Below are 24,318 nucleotides of genomic sequence, written 5' to 3'. Positions count from 1 at the left end.
TAGAATTAGATGATGGTGATAGTTGTACAACATTATGAATGAACTAAATAAAAGTCAGTGCATTGTACACTTTAAAATGGTTTAAGTCAGGGGTCCTCAAACTGCAGCCTGCGGGCCACATGAGGCAGTGTGATTGTATTTGTTCCCGTTTTGTTTTTTTACTTCAAAATAAGATATGTGCAGTGTGCATAGGAATTTATTCATAGTTTTTTTTTAAACTATAGTCTGGCCCTCCAACGGTCTGAGGGACAGTGAATTGGCCCCCTGTTGAAAAAGTTTGAGGACGCCTGGTTTAAGTTATGAATTTTATAATATGTGTAATTTGTCCCAATTAAAAAGAACAAGAAAGGAAAAAAAAAGTGTTGTTCTACGCTTTAACCTTCCCAAGCAACTAGAAAAGGAAAAGAGCATGCAGGAGTGTGTGGGGAAATTGATGTGTGCAACCTGGAGCAGGCACACAGTGTCCATTCATACTGTTTTAGCTGTAATTATCAGCTCTAGTCAGGTGCCTGCTGCCATGGCTGCATGAATGATCACACGAAACACGAACTGACAGTACAAGCTGCAAGAGGTGAGGCTCCCCAAAGGTGCGGGAGAGCCCCAAACAACTTTTGCAGTGGTCTTTTATTGAGGGGTAAACAAAAGATGGCTAAGAGGGTATGTGCTCAAGGAAGTGACTTCATAGGTGCCAAGAGGGTATGTGCTCAAGGAAGTGACTTCATAGGTGCCAAGAGGGTATGTGCTCAAGGAAGTGACTTCATAGGTGCCAAGAGGGTATGTGCTCAAGGAAGTGATCTCCAAAGGTGCCAAGAGAGTATGTACTTAAGGAAATGATCTCCAAAAAGACTACATGCAATATTCTCCACTAATCCTTCAAGGAACTGTCATAAAATGCTTAATGTTTAACATCAGCCTTACTACTGCAGGACTAATCTTTGCTCCTCTGGGATTACTGAATTACTTGGAGGCTTGATAAAAGATTTCTGGGCTTGCCAGGAGAATGTCTTGTTCTCAGTAATTCCTCAGATGAGTTCTGAGACTGATGACTGTTATAGTAAGCATGATGTTGAATTCTCTACAGACAGGGTGGGATGTATAGTCTAGCTATGTGCCCAGAAAAAGAGCAAGTGAACTTTGCTAAGAAACCAGTGCCCTTTCACACTACAGCAGTAGAATCTTGGGAATGGGCTCAGGAATCTCCTAGCTAAACAAACTTCCCAGATTATTCTCTTACTTACTGATTTTTGGATAGCCACTATGCTGGATACCCAGAATCAAGAATTCTGTCTCTGCCATTCTGTTTGCAGGCTTCCATTAATAGGCAGGAAAGTAAAGTCCAGAAGAAGTCAAAAGTACAAAAGGAGTTTTGAGGGAAAGGAAGTTGTCTTCTAATTCAAACTATAGAGGGCACAAATTTGAACATGTTGGCTTTCAATACCAAACCAGTCATTTTAAAGAAAAAAGTGAACAATCTCTTAATGATTCATGGGAGAGCACAAAATAAAGAATTAAAATTGTAATAGTAAAGGCATAGTCCTAAGGAGCACAATTGTACTTTTAAATCCATATTTCTTCTTTTAATGATGTGAATAGATATTTTAATATGAACAAAATAATATTTTTAATAAGAGTAGTGAATAAGCATAATTGAACAGAAATTCACGATATTTCTATCATGAGCTAAGCCTATAGCCAAAGTCTACCTGTTAAAATACAAATTTGTAGTCTAGTCAATACTTCTTGTCTAGGTTTTCCTAAGTGAAAAGAACTGAGGTAAAAATAAACTATTTTTATGCAGCTTAAATGAGAGATAATTACAGCTATACCACTAAAGCGGAGATCTAATCAGTTCTTCTAAATACAAGAAATATACCAATAACAAAAACTAAAACCAACTCCCCAAAATTTGATGGGCATCTAGATGGACTAAAATAAGGGTATATCCCAGAATATCCACATGAGAAGGGATAAAATCTACCCTCCTGGGGAGGTTGACATGAGTCAGGTTGAAGTCTAAAAGAATCATTTGCAGGTCTACAGATAAGCTGCACCAGGTAACTTCCTCCGGCTCCCATTCTACCTCAGTGTTTCCATCAACTACCTCAGGTACTGGTTTTCTTCCAGGGAGAGAAAAACATGCAAATAAAAGGAGAAAATGAAGGAGATGTATATGCGGAGAGGGAACAGAGTGGGGAAAGATACACACACAGAAAATCTATAGAATGAAAGAAACTTAAATGCTTTATCAGCTATGCACAGCTAACATCATACTTGATGAAAAATTAAATGCTTTCTCATAAAATCAGGCACAAAACAAAGATGCCCACTTTTACCCCATTTATTCAGCATTATACTTGAGGTTCTAACCAGAGCAATTAGGCAAGAAAAATAAATAAAAGATGCTCCACTTAGATTTCAAAGAAAGAAGTAAAACTATCTCTATTTGCAGATAACATAATTTGTGTATAGAAAGTTCTAAAGAATCCCCACAGAACTATTAGAACTAATAAATTAGTTTACGAGGAGTTCAGGATACAAAATCACTACACACACATTATACTTTCATATATCAATAACGAAAAAACTGAAAATGGAATTAAGAAAACTTTATAATATTAAACATAAAATGAAAAATTTGACAAAATAAATGCAAGACTACAAATCATTGTTAAACTAAATTAAGGAGGATCTAAATAAATAGGAAGACATTCCATATTCATGGATCAGGAGACTTAGCATTGTAATATGGTGCTATTTCTCAAATTGGTCTACAGACTCAATGTAATCCCTACAAAAATCCCAACTAGAGTTTTTATCAGAAAATGACAAACTGATCCAAACATCATAGGAAACCCAGAATAGCCAATCTTGAAAAAAAAGAATAAAGTTATAACTCAAATTTTCCAATCCGTAGAACTTTCTATACAGCTGTGGTAATCAAGACAGTATGATGCTGACATAAGGGTAAACAGAGCAATGGAAGGAAACTGGGAGAAATACAGCCTTCACTTTTATGGTCAATTAATTTTTGACCAGGATATAAAAATAATTCAGTGGAGGAGAAAGCAGTGGCCCTGTAACAACTAGATAGTCACAGACAAAAGGATGAATTTGTCAACTGATGAGTGGGCACATTGAATATGTTATATACATCCAATGGAATGTCATTCAGATTTAGAAAGTAATGAAGTATGCATTTAGGTTACAGTATGAATTAATCTGAAAGCATCATTCTAAGTGAAAAAAATCAGTGACAAATTACATTTATATGAGATTTTCATAGTAGGAAAACCTATAAAGGAAAAGTTAATATAGTGGTTGCCTGTGGCTGGTGGAAATGACTGCTAAAAGTATATGTATAAATAAATTAACTTAAAGTGGATCATAGGCCTGTTGTAAGAGCTGAAACCATAGAAGAAAATTAAGGACCACACCTTTATGTATTTGGATTAAGCTATGGTTTTTTAGCTATGCACTAAAGCACAAACAACAAAAGAAAACAAAATAAACAGTAGACTAATTTATCAAAATTAAAACTTGTGCTTCAAATGATGCTATCAAGAAAGTGAATAGATAACCCATAGAATAAGATAAAATTCTTGCAAATCATTTCAAAATAAAGGTAACAAACCAATTTTAAAGTGGAAGAGAATTTGGGTAGGCATAATCTCTCCAAAAAACATTTATGAATATCCAATAAGCATATGAAAAGATCCTCAATACCACTGAAGAGCAAGACAAACAATGAGATATTACTTCACATGTACTAGGATTCGGGGGTAATGACTGTAATCAAATGTCTATATTTAAAAACATGATAACAAGTGTTGATGAGGATATGGGGAAATAGGAATACCTATACACTATTGATGGGAATGTAAAAATGTGCAACTACTTTAGCAAATAGTATGGCAATGCTTCAAATTCTTGAAGTTTAAGTTACCATATAACAAATTATTCTACTCCTGTGTATGTATCCAAGAGAAATGAAGACATGTCTAAACAAAAATATTTACACTAACATTTGTAGAAGTAATAATGTCACCAAAGTATACACAGCCCAAATGTCTATCAACTGATGAATGGTAATATATATCCAAAGGAATGTTAATCATTACTATAGAAAGTAATGAAGTATGCATTTAGGTTACAGTATGCATGAACATGAAAACATTATGCTAAGTGGAAAAAATCAGTTACAAATAGCGTTTATATGAAATTTAATGGTAGGAAAATCTACAGAGAAAAAAATTAATATAGTGGTTGCCTATGGCTGGGGGAAATGGCTGCTAATGAATGCAAAGTTTCTTTTGAAGGTAATGAAAGCGTTCTGAATTTGGATTTTTCAGGTGGCTGCAAAAGTTTGGCTACTAAAAACTGTTGAATTGCACACATTAAATAGGTGAATTTTATGGGATGTTGATTGTATCTCAATAAAGATATTAAAAAATACATAGCATCTAATAAAATTCACTTACTTTTCTCCAATGGGTTTCTTTTTCCTCAGGTGTAAGGAAAGTAATTTAGCTAGGTTGCCCAAATAATAGACTTTTCTTCTAATTATGTTTTTGTAATTTTTTTTTCTTTTGTGGGTAGGCTGAGGAAAATCCTAACATAGAAGAAAGGAGCTGGGCAAAATGCTAACCTCAGAGGTCCTGCCTAGACAGCCCTGCCCTGGCTTTGCCATCTTTGGGCATCAGAGCCATGAACCAACACAGCTTGGTGCTCTGACTTGCTTCACCCCTTCTCATCTCATCACTGTGTCTTTCTAGGGGGCTGCTGCTGTGTAATAAGCAATATTCTGTGTGTCGACATCGAATCACCTGGTGAGATGTTTTCTCTTTACTGACAGTCCCTTGGTGGTGAATGAGATAGGTTCTGTAGGTTTCCTCTTCGGTGGAATTTGTATGTAAGTTTGAACAGGTAGGATTACCTATTACCTGTAATAGACTCTGTCTGTAAATGCGAGTCGAATGTCCCTCACATGTTTGTCACTCAGGGACTGCCTGCTATAAATGGCCTGTTAGCAAACTGGCCTAGGCTCATATATTTCCAATACGGATGAGTGCAAAGGCCTCAGGGCAACTGAACAAGGTCAAAGGTGACCAGAACAGTTGATTTTCAAGCTGTGTCTTGAGTAGGAGCTGACTGCTGTATCTGTGTCAGACACTCACTGTCCCTGTGTCAGGCACTCACTGTCCCTTAGCTGAATCCTCGGCAAGTTTTCTAAGAGATCCTTGTCTCTCTAGTCTCCCTGTTCTGGTAATCTTCCAGATAACTGCCAAGGATTAAGCATTATTTCCCTTGATTTGTTAGCACCTCTGGATCCTTACTTGCTAACAAAGAAGCAAAACTTAGCATGTGTATTACTCTCGTTGGACCACCATCCAGTGGTATAGACTGGATGACTTCAACATCAGAAATTTATTTGCTCAGTGTTGGAGGCTGAACATGCACAATCATAATGCCAACATGGTCAAGTTCCAGTAAGGACCTTCTAGGTTGCAGATTGTCCACTTCTCCCTGTACTTTGTATTCTCAAATGTGGTGGGGAAGGAGGAGGAGGAGGTGGGGAGTTAATAAGCTCTCTGGGGTCTGCTTTTTAAAAATAAGAGCACTAAACCCATTCACAAGGGCTTTACCCTCATGACCTAATTGCCAATCTCCCAAAGCCCCACCTTCTGATACCACCACATTGGGGGTTAGAATTATAACATATGAAGAATGGGGGGACACAAACAGTGCACTGTATCATGACCTCATAGAATCTTCTATGTTCCAGACGTACTTTGTGTACTTATCAACTAAACAGGTAATCTGAGTCAGTTATTTATTTTTTCAAACCCAGTTTTCGCTCTGTTAAATGTGCCTAAAATTAACAATATGCTATTATCGATGTCATTAGGTTGTTGTGAGGACTGAGCAGGTTACAGAACAGGAAGTACCTAAAACCCAAAGAGAAAGTGTTGTTATTGATTAATATTGTTCTTTGCTATACCTCCCACGACAGAGTGGGCCCCTTGACATAGGTGTGTCCATCTTTTAATCCTTAGGACACTCAGCATGCAGACATGCACTCAGGAAACACTGACTAACCCAACAGAACTGGAAGGATCCTTCCAGATCAATCTCTAACTCACTCATTTCATAGAGGAATTCACAGGGTTTCAGAGAGAAGCGACTTGCCCAGGACTCCCAGCTGACCGATGATGTTGCAGGGCTCTGACACCAGGAAAGTGCTCTCTGCACTTTCTCAGGCTGCCTCATGTGCTCACAAATTCAGAGACTCATTTTTCTCTTCCTAGGCAAAGACTCTGTTAAGCCTATTGCATAATTAAGTGAAAGCAAGGAAGAGTTTTTCTTTCTCTGAACAAATATGGATGATGTTAAATTGCCCAGGACAGAGCTTCTGCAGGCTGCTGCTGCTGGTGGTGGGGGGTGGGGGCTGCAGGGAACCATCAGGAAGCCCCTTCCAGGTGCCACGACTCACCCAGAACTCCTCCCCTCTGCAGCCCCCGTTCATCTCTGTAGAGGGTTTGCTAGACTGGACTGATGTCTGCTTTTTTGTGTGTTTCTGACAGTCATTCAATTGAATTATTACACATTGAACGTGAATTTACGTGTCTCACACACACATTCATTTATCAGAATCTGAGACTGAGACAAAATTTGAGACCCAAGGACAGGAATCTAGAGAGCTTTTGAAATACTTAATTCCTTCTACATTTGAATCTTCCCTATTTTTTTGAACAATGGGCTTTTTGTCACTTTGTTAATACTGAGTGGACACTTCTGATGCATGTGATGGGAGGAGCCACAGAGAGGGCAAAGAAGTGATTTGCCAAGGAACTTCCCACTCGCTATCTACCATGTGGCTGCCATGTGAGTAATAGGAGTCCATGGTTTCCAAGATTCCTTCTGTGAGAATATTTTATGTGTCTAACGCTACCCCACTATGTACTAAAAGGATTCTTCAGGTGTATCTCTACCCAAACTTTGTGATACACATACGTACTCCTGTGGCTGACATTTGTGCCATTACACTCTGATGCAAAAAGGGGAGGAAGAAAAATACAAGACTGGCACCTATTCTGTAATAGGATATTTCATGACAAGAAGAAAGAAATAGATGGAGATTTAAATCTTAATTCTGCCAGTAACATTCTATGTAACTATAGCTTCATTATATAGTAAAAATATAAATTACTTATCACAATGAATTATATTTATAATTTGAAGTTTAGTATATGTTAAATCTATGCAATATACCATCTTGGTGCGTAGCATACAATAGGTGCTTACTACATACTAACTGCTCCTCGCTGTCCTCTGTTTCTGCTCCTCACTAGGAATTCCAGGTGGATAGGCAGCAGCCACCTGTCCATCTTGCTCTTTGGAGGATCTGGAACTTCTTCTTCTTCTTCTTCTTCTTCTTTTTTTTTTTTTTTTAAAGAGACAGAGTCTCACTAGGTCACCTTTGGTAGAGTGCCATGGTATCTTGCTTCACAGCAATCTCAAACTCTTGGGCTTAAGTGATTCTCTTGCCTCAGACTCCCAAATAGCTGGGACTACAGGCGCCTACCACAATGCCCAGCTATTTCTCTCTCTCTCTTTTTTAAGTCAAATACACATAGATCATGAATATATTTATGCATATGTGCAGTTGTCATTGTTGTTTAGCTGGCTCAGGCTGGGTTTGAACCCTCTAGCCTTGGTGTATGTGACCAGTGCCTTAATCACTGTGCTACAGGTGCCAAGCCATGGAACTTCTTTAGTGCTTTTTTCCTGGGCTTTCCTGGGGGCCCATGTCATTGGGTCAGCCTCCTTTGCTTACAGAGAGCTAACTCAAAATCAGATCTCCTACAGTTTCCCCGGAAATTCTATGTTTTAAAATCCAGGAATGATCATTCCTGATATGGTTTAGTGGTTATTTCAAACTGGATATTCAAAACAGGCCAACTGTATGAGAGATAGTACTTTGGACAGGAGGTTATCTAAAAATGCCAGGTTAGTTCAGAGCTTTTAATTCCCAAAACATGGGTACTGTAAAGAAATTAGGAGTTTGCAAATATTTGTATGGGTCCTCCTCACCACAATGGTAATTTGGTGTTCTATTGCAAATTGGGTTTTTCCCCTTTGCTCGTTTGATACACTCTCTGTCCTCCCCAATAGACAATATTTGCCTGTAATTCTGCTTCCAAGAAGCTTTATGAAGCAATTCTTTTCTTCTATTTCTTTTTTTTTTTTTTTTTGAAGACAGTTTCACTTTGTCACCCTCCCAGCTGATGGCAACCTCAAACTCTTGGACTCAAGTGATCCTTTTGCCTCAGCCTCCCAAGTAGCTGGGACTACAGGTGCCCACCACAACACCTGGCTAGTTTTAGAGACCAGTCTCACCCTTGCTCAAGCTGGTCTCAAACTCCTGAGCTCAGGCAATCCACCCTCCTCGGCCTCCCAGAGTGCTAGGATTACAGGTGAGAGCCACTGTGGCTGGCTCAGAAGCAATTTTTAATTCTGATCAAACACAATGAGTCTTGCTGCCTTAGCTCTGTGATTTCTTGGTCTTGTGGAAACAGAATTACCTCCTGTGCTGCTTGGAGGTACTTGGCTCAGTAAGAGGGTCACAGACCCTAAGATGCCTCAACTATGACTTCGGATTTAAATAATCCCACCTTGTTAACAGAATCATAGGCATCTAGGAAGACACAGGGGATGGGACATTCTCCATCCTCACATTCACGTCAGCACTTCTTTGGCAGGTGATAATATATACCCTACAAATCATTCATTTCCTTGGTAAATTCAAGGTGCTGAGTAACCCAGTAAAACAGCTTAGCACTTAGCAGTTTTATTTTGGCTTTTACAATGTCCTGCCTCACTGTATGGATATAACTATTTCACCAAAAACTTATGTTTTTTCCTTGGTTGCTATAAGGTTGCCATGCAATTTCCCAGGGAAATATTTAACTTAGAGAAGGATATTATAAAATAGATTGGAACTTTCTATCCCAAAGGCAGCTGGGAAATGTACCTTTCTAGCCAAAGTGGTTTCTAGGAATGATATTTAAACAAAGATTTTAAATGGGTGTAAAAATTACTCCTTCTTTTCCCCCTTTCCCCACCTCCTCAGTCATTTGTATTTCTGGGAAGAGAGAAAGAAAATTTTATAATATGCTAATATATTTGTCACCTGTCTTGTTATGTTTGAATATATATAATGGGTTTCAGTCCCTCCAGATGTTAATTTATTGGCTTATTTTTTAATTATGACCACAGAATGTTTAATAGTTCTTATAGAATTCGTAAAATACCCTGTCGTTTGTGCTTATTAAATGCTATCCATAAAAGAGAAAATTCATATATTCATATTTGACTCCATTTAGTAAGTAAGAACCTACAGAAATCCAGTTTTTTCTCTTTTTTTTATTTTTTATTAAATCATAGGGGCATTGATATAATCATGGGGCATCATTCACTAGCTTCACAGACCGTTTACCGAGTTTCACATATACCCTTGTAAGATGCACCGCTGGTGTAATCCCACCAATCCCCTTCCCTCTACCCACCTCTCCCCCCCTCCCCTCCCTTTCCCTCTTCCCCCTATTCTTAGGTTGTAACTGGGTTATAGCTTTCATGTGAAAACCCTAAATTAGTTTCATAGTAGGGCTGAGTACATTGGGTACTTTTTCTTCCATTCTTGAGATACTTTACTAAGAAGAATATGTTCCAGCTCCATCCATGTAAACATGAAAGAGGTAAAGTCTCCATCTTTCTTTAAGGCTGCATAATATTCCATGGGGTACATATACCACAATTTATTAATCCATTCGTGGATCAATGGGCACTTGGGCTTCTTCCATGCTTTAGCAATTATAAATTGGGCTGCAATAAACATTCTGGTACAAATATCTTTGTTATGATGTGATTTTTTGGTCTTCTGGGTATATGCCCAGTAGAGGGATTACAGGATTGAATGGCAGATCTATTTTTAGATCTCTTAAGTGTTCTCCATATCTCTTTCTAAAAGGAATGTATTAATTTGCATTCCCACCAGGAGTGCAAAAGTGTTCCCTTTTCTCCACATCCGCGCCAACATCTCTGGTCTTGGGATTTTGACAGTTTTTTCTCTTTTGATCTCAGAAGGACAGTCTTCCTCTTTCAAGGCAGAGCCTAAGGCAAGAAAGATGGCACATGAAAGGTCATCTTTGCAGCTGCTTCTGTATCTAACCAGGCAATTTATACCCATCTCACTTCTCCTGAAACACTGTGCATGGCAACTTACAAACACTGTGAATTAGCTAAAGGAATCTGTGCAATAGATAACAGATTTTCCTTACAAACACTGTGAATTAGCTAAAGGGATCTGTGCAATAGATAACAGATTTTAAGCAAATCATTTCAGTCTTAAATGTATATTCGCATTTACACATGCACAAATGCATAGGCACACACACATTTCTTAGGTGATGTTTCCCCCGAGTATACCATAAGACGTGGATTTGGGATGAATATTTATTTAGTTGTTAATCTAAACTGTTCATGAATAGTCTAACACTGGGACACCTGGAACTCATACTGTTAGGGCAGGAATTATAGATGAACTTCTCCCACTAGAGGTGTGGAGAAGGCGAGGTATTACCCCGTTTCCCCGAAAATAAGACAGTGTCTTATTTTAAGGTGTGCTCCCAAAGATGCACTAGGTCTTATTTTCAGGGGATGTCTTATCTTTCCTGTAAGTAGGTCTTATTTTCAGAGGATGTCTTATTTTCGGGAAAACAGGGTATTTATCTACCAATTCTCAGTTGCCATTGGTTGAGGGTTCCCCCTCTGGGGGTCATTAAGTTTCTAGCATTTGTAGCCTGCCCTGTGTCTGGTCTCTTAAGTAGAGAGTTGCAGGTGCTACAATGCTACCCTTGTGTCCTGGAGTGGTGAATACCACATGGCCACATCTGCATACTGAGAACACCCAGTACACATGTCTCTAGTGCTTTGGAAACAGGAAGTGGAAATGGGAGTAAGGAGGAGCTATAAGTCGTGGAGTCACATGCTTCAACAGGATGGACAGGATTCCTCTCTCCTTTTAATTATACAATCATTTACACAGCCCTCTAGGAGTTAAATATCACTTTTAAATCCAGCTAAAATGAGAAGCATTTTCCTTTGTGGATATTCTTGTTCTTCTTTAGCTTTCCTGTTTTCCCCCATCTCTTAATAGCCAACAGAATGCCCTGCCCATGACAGGTAGACAGTAATTTCCATTCTCTATAGCTCCTCTCTTATTTCATAATGCCTACATTCTTACTCCCCAAAGCAGCCTGCACCTCAGGGCTCCAGCCCTGTGCTACCTCCCAGTATCTTACAGAATCTGGTCTGACTTCTAATTTCATAAATTTGGCTTAAATTATTCTAGGAGGTGGCTTGTCTTGGCTGATGTGTGTAGGCCACTGTCTTATTTTCCAGTCCTCTTTCAACTCCAGCTTGTCACTTCTGTTTTCATTTGTTTAATTGCATCAAGTTTTCTGCCTTGTAAATTTTAATAAAGGCCCATCAGCCTTGTTTGGTCCTAAGCATTCAGTTCTGCCTTGCCTCTGAGGGCACCTGGGTCCAGTTACAATCCCCATCCTGTGATTTCTCTGCTACTCTAGGGGACCCTGCTATTTGCCAACATTGTCACCTCCATCCTCAGCATTGATAGGGCTTCCAACTTGAATTCAGATATATCTTAATATTGAATATACCCTTTACATTTAAGGTAACTGGTGACAAGATTTCTGTTTCCTGAAGTGCTATTAAATGAAGCAGTCTTTCACTCTAAGAGAAATAATAATCTTATTTTCATCTCACCTATGAAGCCAGAGAAAGGTAACATATAGTTCTTCTATCTCTAAATTCCCTACTGATTTAAAACTTAAACTTAGATTCCAAGATTTTTTCCCCCCTCTATAGTAAATACTTTAGAGTCAGCCTTTAGTCTGTGATAGAAAGAGTGGGAAACTGAAGTAGGAGGCTGCAAACCCAAATCCATAATTTTAGAATTCCTTAACCCCTTTGTTGCCCAATTGTGGCCCAATCAGCGGCAACATAGCAAATGAACAACACCTAAAATGATTTATTGCTTTAGGGGGGATGGGGAATTATCTTTTATGTTGTCACAGCCATTTCTGATGAAGGCTGAGTATTTCTCCTGCCAGAGATGAGAACCCTATTAACACTTTGACTGGGGAGCACTCAGAAAAGAAGTGTGCCTACAGGCATCCTTGGCACCTGTTGAACATCTTGTACTGAATGCCTAAAGTCATCTTTGCACCAAAGGAACATTGTGTTTCAACTAGGCCTACATGTGTTTTCAGTCAAAAGGTTAATAATGAGCAGTAAAGACAAGACAGTCCTGAAGAATTAGTGGACTATTGAGATGCTCTTGAGGGTCTTCAGTGGACAGGTCATGTGTGAAGGGATTGTGTTTGTTGATTTCCTCTTGCTGTAAAATACAAACAAATAATACCCCATTCACCTAAAAGGGCTTAAAAGAATAAAATAACAGAACATGGGGGAAAACTTTATTTTGCGTTCACAAAGAGTGCCTTGTAAATTTTAATAAAGGCCAGTCAGACTTGTCTGGTCCTAAGCATTCAGTTCTGCCTTATTGAGATAGATTCTTAAGGTGGGAAGTAGGTTTTAAGATCGTTGCTTCTTTCCACCATAGCAATATTTAATGTCTTCCTGAGTCCTACAAAGGTATAGAATGTTGTAATTTTACGCAAGGTAGGGAGGAACTGATTCCTTTTATCTACTAAACTCTGCCTTGGAATTCCCAGCTTTTTCAGCCAAGATTAGCAAAGTGAATGTCAGGATCTGGCCTTGGCAGAAGTAAAATGTAGACTTTGATCCCCAGTAGCCAGATGCTTAAGCTTAGTTTATAGCTACCATAGTATTAGACATATCCTGAAATAGAAGATAATTTTTCCCCATTAAAAGTTGTATTTTATACATTGCTTATGTCACAATTGCCCCTCGGTATTATTGTAAGACTAAGGTGGTTGTTTGGTTCTTGAGAAACTGGAGGTACTTTTGGTTCATTTACACAGCATAATAAGAGGAACTCAAGTCTTAGACCCATAGTCTGGCACTCATTTTTCTTTTGTCATAGTTAAGTCTATGCTACTTTGGTCAAATAACATGTATTAACACATTAAGTGCCTACCACGTGCCGTATACTCTGTAGGATTCTGATGAGTCTGAGATGGGTTATTATGAATGGGTTCCTGATAAATAGGCACAAATAATTCTCCCTTGGACAGCTGAGACATTTATTGAATTTGGGAGCATGACTGTCTTTGTCGGGCTTAGCCAGGGGCTCAGTTTACTTTCTGCCACTGGGTGATTATTCCCTCTGTCTTTCAATGAGGCCCAAAGGCGTGAGCATTGCTTCTTGTGATGCAGAGGCAGCGAACCTTTCAGGTTTTCTTCATCTTTATTGCTCACGGGATCCATTGAAACCAAAGAACTCTTCTCTTAATAATATTTTTAAATGCATGAGATAAAACTTACAAAGGAAGGTAATTATGTTGAACTAGACTTTTATGTTGAAAAATTCTAGGTTAAAAACTTATGGGTAAAAAATCTTTTTCAATAAAGATATAGCAGTGCTACAAAACAAAATAGATTTAAAATACTTACACAGATCTGTATGGTGCTTTCATTGAAGAATTTACAGAATTTTATCAAAAACATTTGAACTGTTATAATATCTCCTCAATAAAGACAGAAAAAGAAAAATCCACCCAGTCGAAAAGCTGCTATGGTGGAAGTCTTCACCTCTGGTTTCTTCCCTTTCCTAGGGCTCTTTCCAATGGAGTGAGCCAAGGCTATCCAAATTCTTAATACCTGAGTGTTGAATAAAGCCCCAAGGGCTTAAGGTAGAGTTGCTATTATAAGACCAGGAAGTGAGAAATACCAGAGGTTGTTGAGTATAAGACTAGAACAAACCTAGAAAGACTGATGGGGCCCTGGTGAGGGTGTGGGGGTGGGCTATGGAAATGGAAGAGAGACAGAGCCAAAAGTAGTCCCAAGGAGTGGGTCAATAGCAAAGGGGTGTGAAAAATGCAGTCAAATCCATGATTGGGTTAAGGACTAATTTCTAATTTTGCTAGCTACATCATGGCATAGCTCTGATATAATTTAAAATGTCTAAGTCAAGGAAGAATTAAATAAAACATTTTAGATCACAGTAATAAAATTTGGTAGTACAGTACAGAAAACAGATATTTTATGTTGTTTGCTACTTGTTAATAAAAATTTCTTTTTCTTTTTTTATTTTATTTTCTTTCTTTCTTTTTTTTTTTTTTTTCTGGAGACAGAGTCTTACTCTATTGCCCTGGAGTTCAGTGCCCTGGAGACATAACTCACAGCAACCTTTTGGGCTCAAGCCATTCTCTTGCCTCAGCCTCCCAAGTAGCTGGGATTACAGGCATCCATCACAATGTCCAGATAGATTTTCTATTTTTAGTAGAGATGGAATCTTGCTCTTGCTCAGGCTGGTCTCAAATGCCTGAGCTCAGACAATCCACCTGCCTTGCCTTCCCAGAGTGTTAGGATTACAGGCGTGAGCCGCTGTGCCCATTTCCATTTTTGTAAGCAAACCCTAATTATAAAAAACAAACTTAGAGACATTTCATAAATTTTGTTGGCCAGTTAGGTTTGTTTATTTATTGATATTTTTATCCTGACTTTTTTTTTTTTTTTTTTTTTTTTTTTTTAACATTGAACCATGAGGTATTTATTCACTGTGGATTTGTTGTAACATTCTAAAGCATGTTGTGTATCATGAGGAGGTGTTAGCCAAAATTTTATCTCTGCAAGAACACATAGCTAAAGTTCATGAAGAACAGAATCAGCAATATGTATTATTGAAGGAAGATTTCTATAGGAATACAACATTTCTGTATAATATCACATCAAATCAAAATGACTTGAATATTTCTTTGCAAGGTAAAATGAAGTCTATATATAATACGTGGCAACAAGTCCAAGATTTTGAAGAAGCCTATATTTTCTTAAAACACTTCTGCTTCAGAAGGAAATTTCAGATGAATATTTTCCCCAGTTAGCAAAGGTCATTGATAAACAGGATGATATATGAGAATCTTCTGAAGAAAACATAGCTGTTACAGACGTATTAATTGGAGAATGCAATGAAGGTTCACTAACTTTGACAATCAGTACATGACACTCAAATTAGCATTGTGACCTCACTTAGTTGATATCACCAAGGCACCTGAGGAACTACGGATGGAACTGATTGAGCTCTCAGTGGATGACATTTTTTTTTTTTTTTTTTTTTTTTTTTATTGTTGGGGATTCATTGAGGGTACAATAAGCCAGTTACACTGATTGCAATTGTTAGGTAAAGTCCCTCTTGCAATCATGTCTTGCCCCCATAAAATGTGACACACACTAAGGCCCCACCCACCTCCCTCCATCCCTCTTTCTGCTCCCCCCCCATAACCTTAATTGTCATTAATTGTCCTCATGTCAAGATTGAGTACATAGGATTCATGCTTCTCCATTCTTGTGATGCTTTACTAAGAATAATGTCTTCCACTTCCATCCAGGTTAATACGAAGGATGTAAAGTCTCCATTTTTTTTAATGGCTGAATAGTATTCCATGGTATACATATACCACAGCTTGTTAATCCATTCCTGGGTTGGTGGGCATTTAGGCTGTTTCCACATTTTGGCAATGGTAAATTGAGCTGCAATAAACAGTCTAGTACAAGTGTCCTTATGATAAAAGGATTTTTTTCCTTCTGGGTAGATGCCCAGTAATGGGATTGCAGGATCGAATGGGAGGTCTAGGTTGAGTGCTTTGAGGTTTCTCCATACTTCCTTCCAGAAAGGTTGTACTAGTTTGCAGTCCCACCAGCAGTGTAAAAGTGTTCCCTTCTCTCCACATCCACGCCAGCATCTGCAGTTTTGAGATTTTGTGATGTGGGCCATTCTCACTGGGGTTAGATGATATCTCAGGGTTGTTTTGATTTGCATTTCTCTAATATATAGAGATGATGAACATTTTTTCATGTGTTTGTTAGCCATTCGTCTGTCGTCTTTAGAGAAAGTTCTATTCATGTCTCTTGCCCATTGATATAAGGGATTGTTGGCTTTTTTCATGTGGATTAATTTGAGTTCTCTATAGATCCTGGTTATCAAGCTTTTGTCTGATTGAAAATATGCAAATATCCTTTCCCATTGTGTAGGTTGTCTCTTTGCTTTGGTTATTGTCTCCTTAGCTGTACAGAAGCTTTTCAGTTTAATGAAGTCCCATTTGTTTATTTTTGTTGTTGTTGCCATTGTCATGGCAGTCTTCTTCATGAAGTCTTCCCCCAGGCCAATATCTTCCAGTGTTTTTCCTATGCTTTCTTTGAGGATTTTTATCGTTTCATGCCTTAAATTTAAGTCCTTTATCCATCTTGAATCAATTTTTGTGAGTGGGGAAAGGTGTGGGTCCAGTTTCAGTCTTTTACATGTAGACATCCAGTTCTCCCAACACCATTTATTGAATAGGGAGTCTTTCCCCCAAGGTAAGTTCTTGTTTGGTTTATCAAAGATTAGGTGGTTGTAAGATGTTAGTTTCATTTCTTGGTGTTCAATTCGATTCCAAGTGTCTATGTCTCTGTTTTTGTGCCAGTACCATGCTGTCTTGAGCACTATGGCTTTGTAGTACAGACTAAAATCTGGTATGCTGATGCCCCCAGCTTTATTTTTGTTACTAAGAACTGCCTTAGCTATACGGGGTTTTTTCCGGTTCCATACAAAACGCAGAATCATTTTTTCCAAATCTTGAAAGTACAATGTAGGTACTTTGATAGGAATGGCATTGAATAGGTAGATTGCTTTGGGAAGTATAGACATTTTAACAATGTTGATTCTTCCCATCCATGAGCATGGTATGTTCTTCCATTTGTTAATATCCTCTGCTATTTCCTTTCTGAGGATTTCATAGTTTTCTTTATAGAGGTCCTTCACCTCCTTCGTTAGGTATATTCCTAGGTATTTCATTTTCTTTGAAACTATGGTGAAGGGAGTTGTGTCCTTAATTAGCTTCTCATCTTGACTGTTATTGGTGTATACAAAGGCTACTGACTTGTGGACATTGATTTTATATCCTGAAACATTACTGTATTTTCTGATGACTTCTAGGAGTCTTGTGGTTGACTCTTTGGGGTTCTCTAAGTATAAGATCATGTCATCAGCAAAGAGGGAGAGTTTGACCTCCTCTGCTCCCATTTGGATTCCCTTTATTTCCTTGTCTTGCCTAATTGTATTGGCTAGAACTTCCAGCACTATGTTGAATAGTAAAGGTGACAGAGGACAACCTTGTCTGGTTCCAGTTCTAAGAGGAAAAGCTTTCAGTTTTACTCCATTCAGTAAAATATTGGCTGTGGGTTTGTCATAGATAGCTTCAATCAGTTTTAGAAATGTGCCAGCTATGCCTATACTCTTCAGTGTTCTAATTAGAAAAGGATGCTGGATTTTATCAAATGCTTTTTCTGCATCTATTGAGAGGATCATGTGATCTTTATTTTTGCCTCTGTTAATATGGTGGATAACGTTTATGGACTTGCGTATGTTAAACCAGCCTTGCATCCCTGGGATGAAGCCTACTTGATCATGATGAATGACTTTTTTGATGATAAGCTGTAATCTATTGGCTAGGATTTTGTTGAGAATTTTTCCATCTATATTCATGAGTGAGATTGGTCTGAAATTCTCCTTTTTGCTTGGGTCTTTTCCTGGTTTTGGTATCAGGGTGATGTTTGCTTCATAGAATGTGTTGGGGAAGATTCCTTCTTCCTCAATTTTTTGGAATAATTTCTGCAGTACAGGAATAAGCTCTTCCTTGAAGGTTTGATAGAATTCTGGAGTGAAGCCATCTGGACCAGGGCATTTTTTAGTTGGAAGCTTTTTTATTGTTTCTTTGATCTCAGTGCTTGAAATTGGTCTGTTCAGGAGGTCTATTTCTTCCTGGCTAAGTCTAGGGAGAGGGTGTGATTCCAAATATTGATCCATTTCCTTCACATTGTCGAATTTCTGGGCATAGAGTTTCTGGTAGTATTCAGAGATGATCTCTTGTATCTCTGTGGGATCAGTTGTTATTTCCCCTTTATCGTTTCTGATTGAGGTTATTAGAGATTTTACTTTTCTATTTCTAGTTAGTCTGGCCAATGGTTTATCTATTTTATTTATTTTTTCAAAAAACCAAGTCCTTGTTTCATTAATTTTCTGAATGATTCTTTTGTTTTCAATTTCATTGATCTCTGATTTGATTTTGGATATTTCTTTTCTTCTACTGGGTTTAGGCTTAGATTGTTCTTCTTTTTCCAATTCCATAAGATCTCTTGTGAGATTGTTGATGTGCTCTCTTTCTGTTTTTCGAATGTAGGCATCTAAAGCGATGAATTTTCCTCTCAAAACTGCTTTTGCAGTATCCCACAGGTTTTGGTAGCTTGTGTCTTCATTGTTGTTATGCTCAAGGAAGTTAATGATTTCCTGTTTTATTTCTTCCTTCACCCATCTGTTATTCAACAGAAGATTGTTTAATTTCCATGCCTTTGGGTGGGGTTGAGCATTTTTGTTAGAGTTGAGTTCCATCTTTAGTGCCTTATGGTCTGAAAAGATACAAGGTAAAATTTCAATTCTTTTGATTCTGTTGATATTTGTTTTGTGTCCCAGGATATGATCAATTTTGGAGAATGTTCCATGGGGTGATGAGAAGAATGTATATTCTTTATCTTTGGGGTGGAGTGTTCTATATACGTCTATCAAGCATAGTTGGTCTAGGGTCTCATTTAAATCTCTTACATCTTTGTTTAATTTCTGTTTAGAGGATCTGTCCAGCTCTGTAAGAGGTGTGTTAAAGTCCCCTGTTATGATGGTATTATCAGATATCATATTGTTCAGACTGAGTAAGGTCTGCTTCAAGAATCTGGGAGCATTTAAATTGGGTGCATAAATATTTAGAATTGAAATGTCTTCTTGTTGTAGTTTTCCCTTGACCAATATAAAGTGACCATCTTTGTCTTTTTTGACTTTAGTTGCTTTAAATCCACATGTATCTGAAAATAAGATTGCAACTCCTCTTTTCTTCTGAATTCCATTTGCCTGAAAAATTGTCTGCCAACCCTTGACTCGGAGCTTTAATTTGTCTTTTGAAGCCAGGTGTGTTTCTTGCAGACAGCAAATGGATGGCTTGTGTTTTTTAATCCAGTCCGCCAATCTATGTCTCTTCAGTGGGGAATTCAAACCATTAACATTTATTGAGATAATGGATAAGTGTGGTAGTATTCTATTCGTCTTATTTGGTGAGAGTCCATTGCTTAGTTTTATCTTTTGCATCAATGTGGAGGTTAGGTTCTGTCCTTTGATTTCTAAGTTCTTACTTTGCTGCTGATCCATTGTGGTGGTCAGTGTGCAGAACAGGTTGAAGTATTTCCTGTAGAGCTGGTCTTGTTGTGGCGAATTTCCTCAATGTTTGTATATCCGTAAATGATTTGATTTCTCCGTCAATTTTGAAGCTTAGCTTAGCAGGGTACAGAATTCTGGGCTGAAAATTGTTCTGTTTAAGTAGATTAAAGGTAGATGACCATTGTCTTCTTGCTTGGAAAGTTTCATTAGAGAAGTCTGTGGTAACTCTGATGGATTTGCCCCTGTAGGTCAACTGGCGCTTACTCCTGGCAGCTTGCAGAATCTTTTCTTTTGTCTTGACTTTGGACAGGTTCATCACAATGTGTCTTGGAGAAGCTCGGTTAGAGTTGAGGCGACCCGGGGTCCGATATCCCTCTGAAAGCAGTGTGTCAGAATCTTTGGTGATGTTTGGGAAATTTTCTTTTATAATATTCTCTAGTATGGCTTCCATTCCTCTGGGGCATTCTTCTTCACCTTCTGGAATTCCTATAACTCGTATGTTGGAACGCTTCATAAAGTCCCATAATTCTGACAGTGAACGTTCTGCTTTCTCTCTCTTCTTTTCTGCCTCTTTTACTGTCTGAGTTATCTCAAGAACTTTGTCTTCTACCTCTGAAATTCTTTCTTCTGCATGGTCTAACCTGTTGCTGATACTTTCCATTGCATCTTTAAGTTCTCTAATTGACTGTTTCAGTTCCTTCAGGTCTGCTATATCCTTTTTATATTCTTCATATCGTTCATCTCTTATTTGATTCTGTTTTTGGATTTCCTTTTGGTTATTTTCCACTTTATTAGCAATTTCCTTCATTGTTTCCATCATTTCTTTCATTGTTTTCAACATGTGTATTCTAAATTCCCTTTCTGTCATTCCTAACATTTCTGTATAGGTGGAATCCTCTGCAGTAGCTACCTCATGGTCCCTTGGTGGGGTTGTTCTAGACTGGTTCTTCATGTTGCCTGGAGTTTTCTGCTGATTCTTCCTCATGAGTGATTTCTTTTATCTGTTTGCTTGCCCTAATTTTCCTTTCACTTCCTCTTGCTCTTTAAGTTCTTGTGCCTGTGGACTAAAGGTTACAGGACCAGAAGGGTGAGAAGGTTGAAGAGCAAAAAAAAAGGGGATGAAAGAAAGGAGGACCGAGTGATAAGAAAAAAAGAAAGATAGAGAAAGGAGAGGGGGTGGGTATAAGGAATATTGACAAAAAGAAGAGAGGCACAGAAAGAGGGAGACAGGGCAATATAGGTGTACAGTAGGGTACTTTGACACAACCTTAAAAAACCCCACCTTCTGGGGGTGCCCAGTTGCGTGGTTCCCTTGAGGTCAGCAGCTCTTTGCTAACCTGATCAGACACAGTACCCCACCTCCACCAAGTAGGGAGGAAAGACAAAAATGCTATAAATCAAACCAAAAGAAGCAAACAGAAAACTTTACAGGGATAAAATTGGGTGAAAAACCAAATTATATCGGTAGAAACACTAGCAAAAATGAAGTTGAAGTTATTAAAAAAAGCAGCAATGGGAAATTATCATTAAACTAGGAAAATTGAGAAAGAAAAAGGGATCTGTGTGGAAAAGATTGAAATTAAAAAAACAAAAGAATATCAGCAACGTTAAAATAAACAAACAAAAAAAACAACCAAGCAAAAAAAGAAAGAAAAAAATACACAACCAAAAACAAAGCAGTTTGTATATGTTATTGAATATTGTCTGGGCAACACGTGGTCTTCTGGGGTATGAGATGTTAGTCACAGTTCAGATACGACTGGAGGCTGCTGATTACTCAAACCCCAGCAGGTAGACACCCTGAATCTCTCTTCAGCCTACTTAAAAGGCACTTCGAACTTGTAAACTTGTTGAGCAGAAGCTTTCCCAGCTTTCTTGCTGGAATCGCTGCTGAAGTGGCTATCCACTTACTCAGTGTGCCAAAACCGGTCTCACTCTGCCCCTGTGGGTTAGGGCTGCAAGGCGGCTCAGACCCCACCCTTAGGCTACTTGGTTGCTGGGTTACCAGCTCCCACCCGTTTCTAGCTCTGTGACCCTGAGGGCGGAGCTTGCCGGGGCAGATCGCTGACAATGGATCCGTGTGACCCACCGCCAAACACTATTAGCTCCGTCTGGCTCAGCGGCTCAGACTGGGGCCCTAGACAACAGCCAAAGTTCTCGCACTCCCGCTCAGGCCTTCCCCAAGGCAGTTCAACTCAGTGCCAAGTCCAAGGACATCAAAACAGTTCACAGGTAAGGCCTTTCTGGTTTGCAGTCTCGCTGCTACTGAACTTACAGTTGTGGGCGGGTTTAGACGGATTGAACACACGCGACCACTTGCCGGTTTTCCACGGATTTAGTCCTCCTCTTGGGGTCCAGAAGTCTCTCGCTGACTCCCTGTATCCTCATAGGAGTGATGATAGGCAGTTCCCACCAGCCAGAGATGCCTGGAGTCCTAACTCCCCAGACTCACGGTGCCCAGATGCAAGGAAGCTGTTACTCGGCTGCCATCTTGCTCCGCCTCCTATCCTGACTTTTTTTTTTAAAAAAATTTTGAGGCAACAGATAGGAAGTCATCCTTGTTAACCTTACCAGCTTAAAAGAGTGGCACTAATTCTGTGCTCTGACCACTTAACTTCCCTCCTGATCAACAGAGGCACCTTGTGGTCACTATAGGAAATTCTCTAACCCAGAGTTTCTGTGCCAGGGTGCTTCTCAATCTGCAATCTGCAGGTCCAGAACGGCTTGTTAAACAGATTGCTGGACTCCATTTCAAAGCTTTTAGATTCAGGAGATCTAGGGTAGGGCCCAGTAATGTGTGCTTCTAGCAAATTCCCACGTGATAGAGTAAAGCAGTGCTGCAGGTCTGGGAACCACACTTTGAGAACCTCTGCTTTACCACAGTGTTCTTTCTTCTAAGAAACATACGAATATATGTACAGGTTGTACTCTGATTTCCAACAGTTTTACTAAAGATCAGTTAATATACCACTTTTCATGTGGACACACAGCTTTTTATGTAACTGTGTTTTTGTACCATGTTCTGTCCAGCATTTACTTAAGGCGTCACAGAAAAGTCTTTCTCTGATTTTCTTTTTCTCTTATTTCTTTTTTTCCCCTTCTTTACAACATTATAATGAGGATTCTTCTCATTTTCTTTCTTTCTTTTGTTCATTCTTTTGTTTTGTTTTGTTTTTGTTTGGGGTGGGGAGAGGGTGATTGAAGTTTACAAAAGGATAAAGAAACCAGATGTGACCTGATAAGCATGACTACTTAACACATCTGATTAAGTAGATAACACAAGCTTTGAAATTTGCCAATTGCCATTGTATCCTAAAGCCTTAGAAAGCATCCAATTATTTATATTTCCAGCAAGTTTCCTCTCCACATCTTCCTCTAATTAAAATGTGTTTTGATCTGCAAATAATATGTAGAGTAGAAAAAGTTATTATTTTTGTTAAAAACATAGAATCTTTTTTTTTTTTTGTAGAGACAGAGTCTCACTTTATTGCCCCTGATAGAGTGCTGTGGCATCACTGCTCACAGCAACCTCCAACTCCTGGGCTTAAGAGATTCTCTTGCCTCAGCCTCCTGAGTAGCTCGGACTATAGGCGCTTGCCACAATGGCTGGCTATTTTTTGTTGCAGTTTGGCTGGGGCCGGGTTTGAACCCACCACCCTCAGTATGTGGGGCTGGTGCCCTACCTAATAAGCCACAGGCACGGCCTGAAAACATAGACTCTTATGAACATATCATGTGTTATGAAGCTTTTGAGGAGCCACAAGCATAATTTCTATTCGTATTTCTTTATGGAATTGGCTTCAGACTGCCAAATAATATCAACTTATAAATGGACCTTTGAAAATTACTTATTTATAAGTTTAGAGTCAAATATTGTCATACCAGGCTTTGAGAATTCAGTTGTGCACACCCATAGGAATCACAGCAGAGACTTACTTAATGAAAAACACAAATGGCAGAGAAGTAGGTCCACGGTACTTAAGATGTTTAGTCACAACCAAATAGGAGAATCTGGGATACCCTGTACCCTTCAGAGGGTCATAATGGTGTTTTTAAAGTCCTTATCTTTTTGTTTTACCTCAGAAACATTTCGAAAATAAAAATCAAACAAATAGCTGCTCCTTCTGGTTGGTGTCATCTTTTCAGAAAACCTAAGCCCCCCAAAATTTCATAAGACATTGATGTATGTGTAGTTCCCTCAGAGCCAGCATGTGATCCATCGGGCACCCCCTCCCAACAATAACATCTTCCAGACTCTGACATGGGAAGCTCCAGTGTCCCTTCAGTGAGAGCCCTCAGTGGAGATGAAAGATGTGTGGAGGACGGCCTGACTCCAGCTTTGTCAGTGTCTCCACTGCCAGAGTGATTTCATAGACCAAGTGGAAAAATATTGAGGACTAAGTTGTCAACAAAAGCTTTCTTTGAAGTTAGGCAGACAGGTGGATTCACAACAATCGTGTGTGTGAGTAACACTGGGCATGCTTTTTTGTTTTTTCCATCCTGGAAACATCCAGGACTTTTGATATGGCAGAGCCACAAATGTGAAGCATTGATTTAGTAAAACCTTTGTGACCAACAATCTCTTAGATCGTGGACCTCTGGAAAATAAGAAAAGCCATTTGGTAAACTGAGGTGTTGATGTGTCCTGCATCTGTTTCAAGATTTCTTTCATGAGGAAAGATGGAATTATGATTCTGCTGTACATTCAACCCTGAGATCTAGCTTCTGTAGCCCAAGGCAGGATATACGTATGGTATTTGTTTGTAGAAAATGGCTGTTGAAGATCAAGTTATCACTGACACACTTTTCTCCAAGACACAAGCCCTTGAAGGAAACATTGGAATCAATACACTGTT

This window comes from Nycticebus coucang, chromosome 2, assembly GCF_027406575.1.
Source record: "Nycticebus coucang isolate mNycCou1 chromosome 2, mNycCou1.pri, whole genome shotgun sequence".
NCBI classification, from domain to species: domain Eukaryota; kingdom Metazoa; phylum Chordata; class Mammalia; order Primates; family Lorisidae; genus Nycticebus; species Nycticebus coucang.
The sequence above is the reverse complement of the archived record's forward strand: the minus strand, read 5'-3'. Positions refer to the sequence as shown.